Source organism: Kryptolebias marmoratus, linkage group LG19, assembly GCF_001649575.2.
Source record: "Kryptolebias marmoratus isolate JLee-2015 linkage group LG19, ASM164957v2, whole genome shotgun sequence".
Taxonomy (NCBI): domain Eukaryota; kingdom Metazoa; phylum Chordata; class Actinopteri; order Cyprinodontiformes; family Rivulidae; genus Kryptolebias; species Kryptolebias marmoratus.
Genome location: NC_051448.1, coordinates 7,825,545 through 7,841,002, shown reverse-complemented (window position 1 = coordinate 7,841,002; position 15,458 = coordinate 7,825,545).

Here is a 15,458-nt window from a genome sequence, read left to right as displayed (position 1 = left end):
TAATATGAGTCTGATATCATAAAAAGGCAAGAGTTTATGAAAGAATTATGACTGTATAAATCTAAGAGGTTTCCTTGACTCTTAAGCGATTGCTGAGTGATTCATCCTCTAGAGATAAAGATGTAGACACATGCCATTGTGGCAAAAACTAATGGAAAAGACACGTTAGTAAAGGAAACAAACAGCAGATGCATGGGAAAAAAAATATTACGTTTCTGCTTTGCACAAAAAGGGTTTTAATTTTTCATCTTTGCCTAAAACTTTGATATTAACTTTTGGCATCAACCCTTTTTGTTTGTTAAAAAAATGTCTTATGAACCACTGAACAAATATCAGTGAAACTCTTCGGAAGTAATGATCAGTTTTACATCTACAACTAAGGTTTTTAGTCACTCTAACCACATCTAACCAAACTTAGCTAGCACAACAATAGATATGACTCTGTAAAATTTACAGATATTGAGCTAAAGTTTGGTGTGATAGTAGCCGAGAGTCATCCTCAACACATATTGTGCTAACAGATCTCACATATCATTTACAAAGTAATAACTCGGTCCTCTTTCATCATAAATTGATCTTAGTTTAACCCTCTGTCTGGCATAAAGGTGGCAAGTAGAAATAAACAAGCAATAAAACAACACAAATATTGAATGGTTACCATCAAGTGGCTGGTAAAATAAATATGCTATAGACAGCCAGAATAAACACAATTAACAAATAACACTCATGGTATAAGTGGAAAGATGTTATGGTGTTCTCTGGTTTCAGAAACTGAAGGGAAAGATGTGAAATGGCCTGTGACTGTGTGCTCATGATTCAGCGAAACCAAGCAACAAGCAGCAGTGTCATTAAGCTCTCAGCTCCCAGAGGGAAGAGAACACAGTAAAGATTGGATGCCTTATCAGCGCTAGCTCATTATAACGGGTCTGCCTAATGAATTATAACACTGCCATGCTACTGAGTCGAGGGTGTCATCTTTCAGACCGGCGCCCCGGCAAAAATAAACACTTTAAATGAATTGACCTTTACTCAGGACGAGATTGACTCTGAGAGCAGCATTTGCTTTTAATTGGCATTTTCAGGAGGGTCATTTTTTTCCCCCACTGAAACACCATGTGTAGCTTTTCTAGGCCTTCCATCTGTCTTGGGACCTGTGGCCCAAATCATATGGCTGCTCTAAAAATATTTGATCTAAATTCATGTGGTGGTCTTGTAAAAAGGTGGAGTCTAAGGATTAACCCTTGGGTCACCTTGCTGGCTTGCATACAATACAATAAGCTACATACAACAGGTTAGATGTCAAAGCAGAGTGATGCTTTTTTTGGGGGGGTGTCTTGTTCACCCTCTCTCAATTTAATTGAGTTGATCAACCACTGACACTGTTATTTTCCAGTTTTTTTGTTTTTTTTGCAATGTAACTACTTTTGCATTCTTTGTGCTACTAATATATCAAAACGTTCAGCTCATTCAGGAGACGGGTGCTATGACATGTTGTGTTTGTAACTTTTATAGTTTTCAAATTATTTAACTTTAATTACAGATATTTTCCCCAAGGAAATACATTAAGATCTCTTCAGTTCCTTCAAAACGTTGTTCACTTTGAAAATTGCTTCAGCATTCTTGCTCTGTTTTTGTTTTCTCATGCTACTTTTAGCTTTTAGCTATGGTTCTACTATCTTTTAGCTAATATTGTGCTTCTTTTAGCTAGCTTTTTGCTACTTTTTGGTTTTAGGCTGCGGTGGCTTGGTGGTCAGTGCCACAGTCTCGTAATCCTGAGGTAGCAGGTTGGATCCCAGGTTGCGGCAGGAAGGGCATCTGGCGTAAAACAATTGCCAAATCGTTTGTGAAAGTTTGCTCACTGTGGCAACCCCTGAAGAAGGGAGCAGCTGAAAGAACTAACTTACTTTACTAGGTAGCCTTTTGCTACTTTTAGCTTTAAGAACTCAGTTTCAACCTCTTCAGCAATTTCAGCCAAATCATTCAGTACTCAGCATTTACACTGCATTTTAACAAAAAAACAATATTTGTTAATTTAATTCAATTCATACTTTAATTTTCTTTCAGTGATAATCTTCATCAAGTCTAACATATGGCTTACAGTCATCCAGATTCCTTGGGACAACATCTTTAAACAGTAGGGCCAATATGCATCCCTTTTTGAATAAGCACTGGATTCCCTTCTTGGTAACTGATTCCTTTATTTCTTCTTTAAGGAAAGTGTTTGATTGTTAGTAAGATTATCAGAGCCAGTTCTTAGAAAACTACATGGAGTAATAAGCAAAGGGACCCAAATGTTGGTGCAGATAATCACTTTTTTTTCAGATTACCAAAATAGTGCATTTACCCGGAAGTCTTTTTCTATCTTTTAGAGTTTCGTATCAGTTTGCTCTTTCATTTCCCTGTCAGCAAGATTACATTCAAATCACCAGGCGGAGTCTGACAATACATGGAGAAGAGGTGCAATATAAGTAAAGAAAGAACTCAAATTCTGATCCAGTTGCCTTGATAAAATGCAGGCCTCTATGAGTGCCCTTAAAAGGGATCCGATAAACTGAAGCTTCACTCTCTACCTGGACCGTAATCATTTCTATTGCATGTTTACAGAAGAATATTTAGCCTTTTTAATGATCTCGACCACTGAGTCACACAAAGGAATTAGGGTTTTAAAATAGACACTGGTGGCCAATTTATTTTTAGACTGACTGAGTTTTCCCACTTGTTTGCTCCTCAAATGCACATCAGTGAACATGTGAGGGTGGAACAAGCTGAAAGTACAAACAGGGTACACCACCAGCTGCTGGTAACTAGAACAACCTCAGGAGCAGTTTGTGTCCTCACACAGCTGTGCTAACGTTAACCCAAATAAATTTGGTCCAAGAGCCTTTTGACAGGATCAGTTATAAATAAAGGCCCAGCATTCCTTGACGGAGCTTTTCATGCCAGAGTTTTAAACAAAAATCATCTTATGAAGCCAGAGTTATGATCAAACCTTATAAATGATGTTACGCACAACCTCATGTGATATTGTGAGAGCTAGTGAGATGTATTGGCACTAAGGGCGTATGTTGGAAATAACCATCTGCCTCTACCATACCAGATTTAGCTCAATATCCTTAAAATAAGTTGTAGACATTTTTGTGTTGGCTTTGGTTAACTAGCTGTGGCAGCCATCTTGAATTGAGTTGACTCCAAATATTATTGGATTGTAGATGTACATTCAATGATTACTTTCTGAGAGTTTCAATAAAATCTGTCCAGTGGTTCAAGAGACATTTTGCAAATGATACAAACAAACTCAGGGGGAAAAATACATTTTTGCCCCTTCACCTTCAGCAGGGGCCAATAATTAACAGCCTGAAGACAATAAAAGACAAGATAAAGTGTACAAAAAGTTTGGATGTGACACTGACTCAGATTAGGCAGCAACAAAACTCATTTTTCTTATAGCTAAAAAAAGGGAAGTGCTCCACTTCCATCCACTCACTTCCCACATTTTGTTATTTGATCACTGCTAATGTTCACTTCCCATCAATATTGATTCAGACTATCATTGACATCATTGTTTCCTGTGCAGCTATCAGGAACTGAACAAGTTGTCATATATGCTTCAGCATTAATGATTGATTTGTTGTTCAGTTCAGCTTGTGAAGAGATGAAAGACTGTTTAAGTGAATACGAAGCATTTTGAAATCAATTATAACACTTTCACTCTACAAAAAATTGACTTATTCTGTCACAAAACATAATAGAATATGTGAAATGATGACATATTTGACACAGGAAGGGCCGTACTTACTGCTGTTCATCTTACAGATAGCATCTTATCGGCAAGCTTCCTCCACACTACACGGAGCCCATTGGAAATATAATGCTCTGTTGGGTCAGTTTATCTGAGGGATTAGGTGGAACTATCACTGCAGTTTCCGTCATTCTTACTGTTGTCAGTTCAAGACTCTGTGTGACCCAACGACACACATCCAATTCCCCTGAAATCTAAATTTTTACACCTGTGGCAGTTTTGATATTTCTTTCTGTATACAACCTGGAGCTATAAAATCATCCTCGAGACTTTTTCACTGGGCAAAATTCCTCTCGCACAAATCCTACAAATCTTTTCTCCACAGCTCACAGCACCTCACACATAACTGGGCAGCATTCTGAAAATGAGCCGCATTCATTATACAAATGTCAGTGCCTGCTGGTGGAGTGTGGGAAGGAGAGAGGAGGAGGGGAGGAGGGGAGGAGGGGGGCTGCAAGTGGAGCTCGCAGTCTGCTAATGAGACATGATCAAGGAAAGAGACTATTCAATCTATTTAAGAGGCAGAATTTAACAATGTGGTTTGGTGGATGATACAAGGAGACGCGGAGTATTATCATGTGGTATTTTGTCGGTTTTATCCCCATATCTCACAGAGGTTCAATCCTGAATGAAACACATTCAGTGTTGTTTTTCTTCTCGTGTGACATTTTTTCCTTTCATTAGTTGTCTATAAGGCAGCAGCATGAGGCATGAGAAGAAGAGCATTCTCCACAACACTAAGCTCACATGTAAGACCTCATATTAAGCTTAATGACGCTACATAATCGTAGTTCATCCAAGATTTTCCTTAAACATTTAAATAAATACTTTTTTTAATAATGTTTCCCTGATTTGGGCAAATATGGTTAGCTTCACATATTATACTAAATCTGGCCTAGTTAAGAGTTTTTTGGGGCACCCTATCTGGCATGGTAAAAATGTTTTCTTGCTTCAACACACCTGATTCAAAGTAATGAATTTATCTCAACAGCTTGTCATCAAGTTCTACTGAAGCCTGTTATTAACCCACCAATTTAAACCAAATAAGCTGAAGAAGGGAAACATCTAAAACATGCGGGGCCCCAGGAGCCAGGGTTGGTAAACAATGGTCCATAGTATAAAGATTAGTTTGCATTTTCAACCTGGATGGATTTTAAAGCAGGTTTCTGACCCTTCTTTCTGGTGAAGAAACACAAGAAACATCACTATGTAATATTGAGTAATGTAATAAATTGAACTGAAAGCACTTGTGATGACCTACAGTGAGTAGCTACATGTGTCGGACATGTTCCTTTACTTCTGCGTCTGACTCAATCAATTCAAATGAATGACTCTGACCACACATTTTATATGCTTCATTTCCTCGTGTTTAACACAATGACACTCAATTTGCATTTATTGTGCATCTGTGGAGACAGAAAGTCTTTCCGCATTTTGTTACAAATACCAGAGATGTATTTATGCTGCAGTATGTTTAGCTAAATAATACAACTAATGAAAGTTTTTTTTCCTGTTGTCTGAAATCAAAACTGTCTAAACAATGCAAAGTTCCCCATGGAAACAGTTTCTGGATGTTGAAGTATCAAGTCAGCAGTACTTGTAGTAAGACATCGTTTAAGAGATAGATGTAGAGTCAGCAGCTCTTTCCCCAAAGTTTCCACTTGGACTCTGTTTTGTATATTGAGGTTGTGGAATTGATTCATTCAGCTTCCTGTATGAGGTACGTGACTCGCACCAAATAATGCCGTGACGCAGGACAGCAACAAAGTCAGAGACAGACTGATAGGAAGATAACAAAAGAAATGCAACTCTCTCGTTATCTGAGATCCATTCTGAGCTGCATTTAAGGTCTGAAGGTTTATGATAACGACAAAGAGCCACAAAAGAAATATAAAGCTATTTTAAATCTTAAAGACCTTGCAAAGGTGTTGACACACATTCAGTCAATTTAATGGCACAAAAGCTCTTCCTCATTGGTCTTCAAAACGTACTTAACTACTAAACTTAGTAGACTCTACAGAATGATTTATCCAGATATAGCACTATATACGTGTTAGGATTTGAATTGTTTGTTCCTGTTTAGTTTTATGTTGTAAGTTCTTGCGTGGTTTTTGCTCCCTGTGTCCTCTCTGTCCCCCGTCATCATTCATCTTTCCTCGGCTCGTTACTTGTTTGCCTGCCACATTCTTCTGCACCTGTCCCCAGTTTGCAATCAGTCACCTGTGTCCACTTACCCAATACCCTCTGCCTTTAAAACCTGCTCATCTTCTTCCCATAACCACTGGTTCACTGTTGGTATGATGCACTGTCTGGTTTCCTTGTGTCTTCCTCCTCGTGTTCTCCGCAGTAGTAGGTTTTTTGTCATTTTAGGTTTTTTGCTGCCAAGTCAGCCCTTTGTTTTTGTTCCTTTAAATAAAATAGTTTTTATTTGAGCTTCTCCTGGTCTGCCTGCATTTGGGTCCAAATCCTCCTCCTTCCACTCCACGTACCCGACAATAAGTACAAATCATTTAGCATTTACATTGCTACCACTTCTGCATTACACAGTCATTTACAAAAAGTTATGGTTATTTTTCAAGCGCAAATAGCAGCAACAGCTAGCTGTAGAAGTTTTGGAGCAGCCTGGGGCACTTCCAGCAGGAACATTGTGATATTTTTGATAGAATAACAGTGCGCTGACAAATCTAACACAGGTGTAAATGCTTTACAAAACAGCATTTGCACAAATTGCTGTGAACATTTTGAGACAGGAATTGTTTTGAGATGGCAGCAGTCCACTTTGGGCTTGGCTCCGCTTGTAGCTCTTAATCCAGTCAGAATTTATCTCTATTTTTCCAAAATTTGAGTTACCAACAAGTAAGCATTATTTGTTCGTAACCTTTCCATAAAACCCAACCTTAAAAAAATGTAAACTAACCCTTTAAATGGTGTGATTTGTTTTAGTGAGAGCCCCAAAAGGACTCTTAAGCAATAAAAAGGCATAAAAACAAAATTCAAAGCCCTCAGGTGAAAATGTCTGCTGCCAGCTTTCAGTTTATGAGCAGCTGCTGACAAATGAGTACTGATTGACACTAAAGCATAGACCCTGTGTTGCCTCGCAGACCAGATGGCACTGAGACGCTGTCTCTGTGTCACACATCAGTGTATTCAACCGTCATTGTGTACTGGATTAGCTCATGTACATAGGTTTCGGCCTCTTCTCATATATCACTCTTTCGATGCACAGTGGGCGGAAGCTATTCCCAGCAAACAGGTGCTATTGTGCAGCATCAGGTGTCCCTCTAAAAGGTTAAAAGCGATGAGGCTGGTTTGCCCTAGATATGCAGTTAGTTAGACCAGAGAAGCTCTCTGAGGAGTCTCTGGTAGCTGCGGACAGCAGGGATGGCGACGCTGTGAATGTGGGATCCAACCTGATTTGCTAATGAAATCAGGCTAGTTTTTTGGGCTTTCGCTTTCGTCGCGTTAAGCATGTCCCACCGCGCTTTACAAAAGAATAAGACTTTGCATGGCGGCGGAGCAAACACGAATCCTTTTGAACCTAAGCGTCACCGGTCGGATCACTCACAGGACGAGTGTGCTCGGCACTGATAAACCAGGAAGCGCCACCACAAATCATTTTCATCTGTGTCAGGAAAAAGGCTGATTCCCCTTAGAGGGCCTGTGTCAAAAATCTTTTCATTGTTAAGTTTCCATGGCGACCACAGCCACAGGACATGAATCACCGAAACTGCACACAGGAACAGAGGAGCCATTTATTCGTCTAATTGATGGGCCACTTGTAATTAGTTGAGAAGGAGAGAAACCAAACAGCCTCCCTCCATGCTAATTGATCCACTTTCTGTAACTGTTGTTTCTGCACGGGGGGAGCCTCATTGTGTCGAAGAAGCAACAAACCACCTGAGAGGTGTGTGAGGCAGGAAAATAATTATCGCAGACCATCTGGCAGGAAGGACTTTAAAGCTGATTTCCAGCCCTTTGACTACATTTTCCTTCCTTTCTGTCAAGTCATTAAGAACCTGATGCTGCTGAAATGTTCCTGCAGCCCTTTTAAAAAGCACTTTACCAATGATTGACTTTTACTTTTATCACAGCCATTTGCCTTCATTAATGGTTTAGATTCAGGCATGGCCAGTGTACAATGTTGTCAGGGATGATTCAGATAAATAAGAAAAATTAAGTCATTGATCAATCATAGGGTTGAGGTGTTGTTCTGATTTCCTTTCTGCATGACATCTCTGCCATTGTAGGGATTTTTTGGCATTTATTTAAGGTGAAAAATATATATCTTTATTATTTAATATTAATATTTTTACGGTTTTAAGTCAAGACAGTACTAATAGTCCTAATAAATGATTTTATTAGATGTAATTCTGAGCCAGATTGCACTGTAGAAGACGAATGTAGTGTTACTGTTTTACGGAGGGTTAATTGATGTTTAGAAGAAATAACATAGTTACCACCAGACATTTAACATTTTTCACTTGTTCCTTCATTACCAAGGATAATTCCAACAACATAATGCCCGTTTTGCCACTAGTTGTCATGTGCTTTTGCTGTTAAGGCTGTGTGTAAATACATACTGTGGGCTGATGAATGAGATGTACCCACAGTCAGGAGGGACAACAGCCTGGCCTGGTTATGAAAGTCAAATGCTAGCAGGAACAGATGATTTGCATAAACACAGAACAAGTGCGATAACATAAAAGAAGATCGGGACAATCAAATGACCGCTTATCATTTCAGAGCATTTACATTGCAAGTATTTTAAATAAATGTCGGATATAACTTTTATTTCATCCAACATCTAGAACATCCTTTTCACAAAGTAATTTAAGCAGTTAATGTAACTCTGAGTCAAATACTAGTTTGAGAATAAATTAGTTTAATTTGGCTGAGAACTTTAATTTCAAAAGTTCAAGTTGATATTTACTTATTTTATTTTGTGACTAATAGTCAAATTCTTGCAAATCTCAGTGTTAGCATTTACAAGAAAATGTAAATTTGTGTAAATTGTTCTCGTGTTAATCTAAACATCTGTTCTCACACGCTCCTTATTTTTGCTTAAGACACGTTTCTTGGTTCCGAACACATTTGGTTCTGAGGTAATAAGACTTGGCGTGATTTGAATGAGTTGTTTTTGTTCTTTCAACACTTTCTCTGAGGGTTCGTCAGTTCAGACCAACATGACGAGCATTCATAATCCTCCTCCTGGCTTTAAAAATCACAGTGTGAAAACAGACTTTTACAGAAGTTACAACATTTGAATTCTATCCTGAAATGTACGGGACTGATGTTAAAATGTTTGGTTTGCCTAAATATTGCATGTTTTCCTCTTAATGGCTTTCTTGGTGGGTCTTTGCAGGTACTCCCACTTACTTTTGTGCCTTATCAGCTTATTTCAGGGTCCTTTGAGTCTCTCCTGTCGCAGAAATGACAAATTACACACTTTTAATGTTTTTGACAGATGGTGATCTAACTTTAATTCATTTAATTCATTAAAATGTACAAATTTACTTGTGAAAATTAACCTACCTAAATCAGAATTACATAAGCTTACAAAGAAGGTTCATTTTTAATTTAACCCAAAACAAAGCTTTTAACAAAGCAGTATCATACATTTTACTGTCCCATTGGGTAAAGTTGTCCTAAAAATAAAAAAGGATAGATCTAATATATGATCTGTACAAATACATAAGGATGAAAAAAGATCTTTACTACAGTACCAAGAGAACACATTGATTGGAATAGACAAAAATACATTTTTAAAATAATGCAGTCAACATTTACTGACTCTGTTACCTTGTTTTGTTTTCATATGAAGACTGAAGGCCACATTTTGCCTGTTTAAGTTACAGGTGTCCTCTGAATATCCACGGCTGGGCTGGGTGTGTATACCCCCCCGCACCAGTGTGGCCCAGCGGTAAATCAATTTCGAGTTAGGGCTCTAGGCAACAAGCTCTGTGGCTGGAAAGGTGTGACACCGAGCTGCACGTTTGTCTGTTGTGTGAACTTGATTATTCATGAGTTCAAAACCAACTCCCAGGTGGAAACCAATCTAAAATTTCACATGCAAATTACACAAAGTAACAATGGAAATACCACAGTATGAATACTACAAATTGGTGTTCCCTATCTAGAAAACCTGCAGACTTCTAACAAGTCATATTTTACTTCATTTTGTTGAGTGTCTTCTCTTATAATCCTGATACTTGACCTAAACCAGGGGGGCTTGGCCCTCGATGATCTGATCAGTATTTTGTATCAGTTATTACCAAACCCACACACTGAAATGCAAAAATATCTACTTTGTTTGCTGGTGTAGATTCTCAGTCATCCAGGACATGTTAAATCCAAAAAAAGGGTTAAAAACAGAAACAGAACAGAAGTCCAGTTGCTTCTGTCATTTCATCTTTTTTTTTTTTTGGATGCACTTTGTTTATTCTCAAATAATATTGAACTAAACACTTGTCTTCTATTTGATGGTATTGTGTATGAGTATTGACCCTGTGATCACACCTCTTGCTTTTATACAACAAAACGCACATCTGACAGGCTCCCTGGAGCTGAGTTTGCATGTGGGTCGGTACTGGAGCATCATATGGGGGTGACGCTGTCTCCGAAAGAGTGGTGACCCACTGAATAATTCATCGAGCCAATCAATGATCAAAGGTCTGTTGGGTGTCAGGCCTTACATCACAAAGACAGATTATCGTGCTACATGTCACACAAAACAATATGGAGGTTTTCTTATAAAAGTCGTTTAAAAAAAAAAAGGGAAGAGAAATCAAAACAGAAAATGTAACTGAACTATTTACATTTCATTGTGGTATTGTTTACGCCACACAATGATATTGTCTGTAACAACCTGGGTATAATGTTTCTTTTCCAGGAAAAACGGTCTGCTGATGCGGATGTTACTGGAAGCTACAGTTCATTTAGAATAATCCAGAGGAACTAACACCACAAATGAAAACAAAGGGCTTTACTACTTTGTTGTGGTAGCTTTACATGAGTGGTTTAGGATCTAGAATTGAGAGTTATGAGTTGCTCCCTCCAGGTTGGCGGGGAGTCTCTGCCTCGGGAGTCTTGTTCACAGGTGATGGCGACATGGAGCCGGAGATGGATCAATGGATCAGGGCCTCGTACGCAGTAATGAGGACGTTGCTCCAGTCTGTCGTGGTTACGGAGAAGCTGAGCTGAAAGGAAATGCTTTCGACTTACTGGTCCATCTAAGATCCAGCCCTCACCTATAGGCATGAGGCTGAGATCATGACCAAAAGATTAAGATCTTGGATAAAAATGGTTGACATGAGCTTTGGGTGGCCAAGTTCAGGATCAGGTTCAGGTTCAGGTTCAGGTTCAGGTTCAGGTATAGAGAGGGATTTTAGCTTGAAGAATCTGTTAGAATGAGGAAGGGAAGCAGTGAATGAAACTTAGCGCTCCAGTGGTAAACTGACCCCATTTATATGCCTGTCCAAAATTTGTTTATATTTTTGGGCAGGATTGGGGGACCAGGTGGGGTGGGAATAGTCAAAGAAAAATCTAATAATTACCGATAAATTCAAAGAGTGTTTTTGCTTAAATGTTTTGGTTTAGCTTACAATATTTCAGTTCAAATTTATGCACAGTTGGGAGGGAACGAGGAATGGACATTTTAAGCAACAGCCTCACTCAGGCAACCGTGTCCAGTTGTTTTGTTTTGTTTAAGACATGCAAGAAGCAGGAAATCAGAAAATTATTTTCTTGCTCTTCATCCTTAAACTACATAAACAGTTCAGTTGAAGTTTGTGAAATAACACCTAAAAGACTCTCAGACCTTCAGGAAAATATCTTCTCATATTACAAAACATAAAATAACAACTAAGGGCAATGTTCGTGGAAGAAACAGGGTACTGAGCACCACCATTTTGGTAATTGTAACATAATACTGTGGAAATAACTTCTGTACCATGAGCTGGAAGACTACTTAGTAGAGAGGGAAGGGCGCATTTAGAGTGTAAACGTTCAAGAGAATGCTCAGTTCTCATTATTTTAAACAAAGATTTGCATTTCAACAAGACAACAATGCAAAGCACAAGAAAACATGAGTGGCTTTGTGTGACTCAGATTTCTTTAGCTGCGCCTGAAACCAGCTAAAAACGAGACCTGGAAATCATTATGTCCGATGATGTAGATGACTATCACCAGTTTCAAGATTTTGAGTGATTATGTGTACATTTGTTTGTGTTTTTTAACGCACAATAAAATTTTATTTTATCCACTATTCTCTATTTTGTTGTATTTTCTGAATTTGTGAAATAACGTTTGTTTGTTTAATGTGCGTTTGAACTGGTATTGTATTTTGCACCAAATGGCAAACATTATCTTCTGTTTTTGACTGTAATGGTGGAACCATAAAGCCCTGTTTGCTCTCTTACGCTCCCAGATGTAATCATGTGTACTTAATTACCATGCATTTTCTGTGAAAGAAAGTGCTCATATTACACATCTCTTCCCATCTGTGCAGAAACATAATTGAAATAAGCTAAACTGAAGCTTTTAAGCCCTGTGATGGACTTGCGACATGTCCAGGGTGTCCCCCGCCTCTCGCACAGTGATGGCTGGAGACAGACACCAGCTCCCTGCAACCAGGAAAGAAGACTCGGGTAAAGAAAATAGATGGATGAATGGACGGATGGATGAAGCTTTTAAGCAACAGCCTCACCCATCTTTTCTCAGGAGAACCAGGTTTTTCAAAAGACTATGTAAAAAGCAGCAAATCAGGAAATCATCTCCTTATCACATCCTGGGAGACTGACACAGTGAGACAAATGGAAAGCCATTAAATGCAGGAACACAAACATTTCTTACTGATGCATTATGTGAGTAATAATAGAGGAACACAAGTAAAACAGTACTACTGTTACTTATTGTGTCACTTTATTTAAAAAGTTGCATGAATTTTATCTTTTGCATAGAAATCTTTTTTGGAATTTATTGAATTCCGTTCAACTTTTTTATTATCTACTGATGCAACAGATTTGTTTGGTAAGAAAATAATGCGGGAAATGCTGCCTCTGAATGCCTAAATAGAAAGATATCATCGGCTAAGGCACTATCGTTTTTAGTGGGATATTTCATGCATATTTAATGATTATTATTGAATGAGTCATAGACAGTCATTAGATTCAGGGACTTTTATTATGTACTGAAAATATTTTATAAGGGTTTTCTCTGTCTTATAAAGCCATTTTTAGCGCTACTAAATATATAAATTGTCACAGCTGCTGCTGAGCTGTGTCTCCTCACACCTGATGATCATCACCCTGATCTCCAGCTGCTGCCATATAAGGATGGAGCTTCCCCCTGCATGGCGTCAGATTGTTGTGAAACCCTCAGCGGTAACACCTTCAGACCTGCCTTAGAAGCTTGACCAAACTGTCTGGTTACTAACCTGTCTGTCTCTTCCTTCTACCCAGTGGCCTCTCCTGTCCCTGATCCTGACCCTCTCCACTGGATTTGGACCTCCTGGTTCTGACCCCCTGTCCCTGAGATCTGGACACTGTCCTGACCGGATTTGGGACCGCTGGCTTAGATCCAGGCCCGTCAGCCTGGAAGAAATTTAATCCCTAATAAACGCCTCTTTGCACTCTCTGTTCAGTCCCTGCGTCCATCAGTGCCTGCCCCTGTCATGAATTCGCAATGTCATTATTGCAAAGGATATGTGACAAATAGAACTAATCCATCATATTCAATAAACATCATATTCACTACTCAACAAGGATGTATTGCACGTTTCCTGAATATCAAGCTGTTTGTCTCTACATATTTATGTAAAAACAAAAAGATAGCTTCTCAGGGTGTTTTCAAAACCCAAAAGTTACTTTAATTTTGGCTAAAGATATTTGTTACAAAAATTCTAATAATATTGTAGAAGTTTATTTTCACAAATAAAGGCAATAAATGCTCCTAAAACCATTTTTTGAATGTCAAACCGTTTCTAGACATGGAACATTGGAGGGGATGGGGGTTACTCTGTGAGCAGAGGTTAACAGTGCAGAGAGGATTGACAGACAATAGACCGAGCCAATGAGTCATGAGGCTAGATCTGCTGGAGATGAGGCATTTTAGAAATGCATTTGCTTTGCCATCACAGGTCTGACCATGGGGGTGTTCTTGATGCTTGTTTTCTCATTGCTAATGGCTTTCCATGAATTTGGTTGTCCGCTGGAACACAGTCAAACTGAAATTAAATGAAACATAGCAAAAAAATAATAATAAGGCAGACAGGAAGACACAACTTGTTAATTTTTAACTATTTATGTCCAAGAAGCATCAAGCAGAAGATCCCATAGATGAGACAGAATCCGTCTCATCTAAGATTGTCAGGGAGTGTCTTTTTGAACAAAGAGTGTCAGTGAGACTCAGATAAGGCCACCAGCCTCATCCTAACTGGAAGGTCGTATCATTTAGAGGGCAGCGTGACCCAACATCAAACTGTGAACACACATGTACGATACATAACAGCTCTGTTGCCTCCTAATGAGAACATCTCAGAAGACCTATCAGTAAATTTTATTCTTCCACAACGCAGAACAGTGGTTAGACCTGTCCCCACGCAGCGAGAAGGCTGAAAGTTCAAAACTCAGCTGCAACTTTTCTGTGTGGAGTTCACATGCATGTGTAGGTTTCCTCGCACAGATAAAAAAAAAAAGTGTATCAGGGTAATTAGGAACTTTATGTTGTAATTTGGTGTGATTGAGAGCAAAGACATAGTTGTCTGTCACAGACACATAGAGACAAAAGTCTCTGTGATGGACTGGTGACCTGTCCAGGGTGCACCGCGCCTCTTATACAATATCCCCTGAATATAGGCGCTAGCTAGCCACAACCCTGCACGGAAAAGCAGGTAAAGAAAAAGGATGGATGAATGAAATCAAAAGACACTGATATATTGTTTTTATTAATTCATCATATTTCATCTAACAACCAATAAACTCAATAACAAAGTCTTATTCATTTAAAACTATACAAAGACTTGCTTTTGGCCTTTATATTACCAAAGTTTGTTGCAAAAAGTAAATTCATTGTTGCCATTTTTTCCAAATAAAGTCTATTTTACATTTGTGTGTCTTTTACTTTGCCTATCAAATTAAAAAAAAACAAGACCTTTATTGATATTAGTGTATTTTGTTTGTTCTACAACTACTGGGAATTAAGTATTGAGACATAAACAAGATTAGACAGTAAGAGCCAAAAGCCAAATATCATAAACTGTCAAATCATATTTAACAGTGTTTCCCCTGAAGGGTTTAAGTTTGTTTTTTTTTAAAGGAATGATTTAAATAATCTTATTTCAACCTCAGGCTAGGTTTCTGCATGCCAAACTGTGGATTTGCAACGCTCGTACACTAATTTTTTTCTTTTAAAAAACAAACACTTGTTAATCAACGTGCAGCATCAGGGATGATGCTGCAGTAAATCCAGCCGGTCGCTCCCGCTCTGGCAGTTATCCAGAGCTGCAGCGGCATCAGACACAGCTAAGTCCATCTCTGGCCTGCAGCTCGGCAGCTGCCCGTCTAGACTCCCTGGCAGCTCGATGAATACATCACTGCACCCTTTCATTCTGCTCAGGATGAATTTATGGAATAACCCATGCAAGTTAAAAAAAAATCAAATT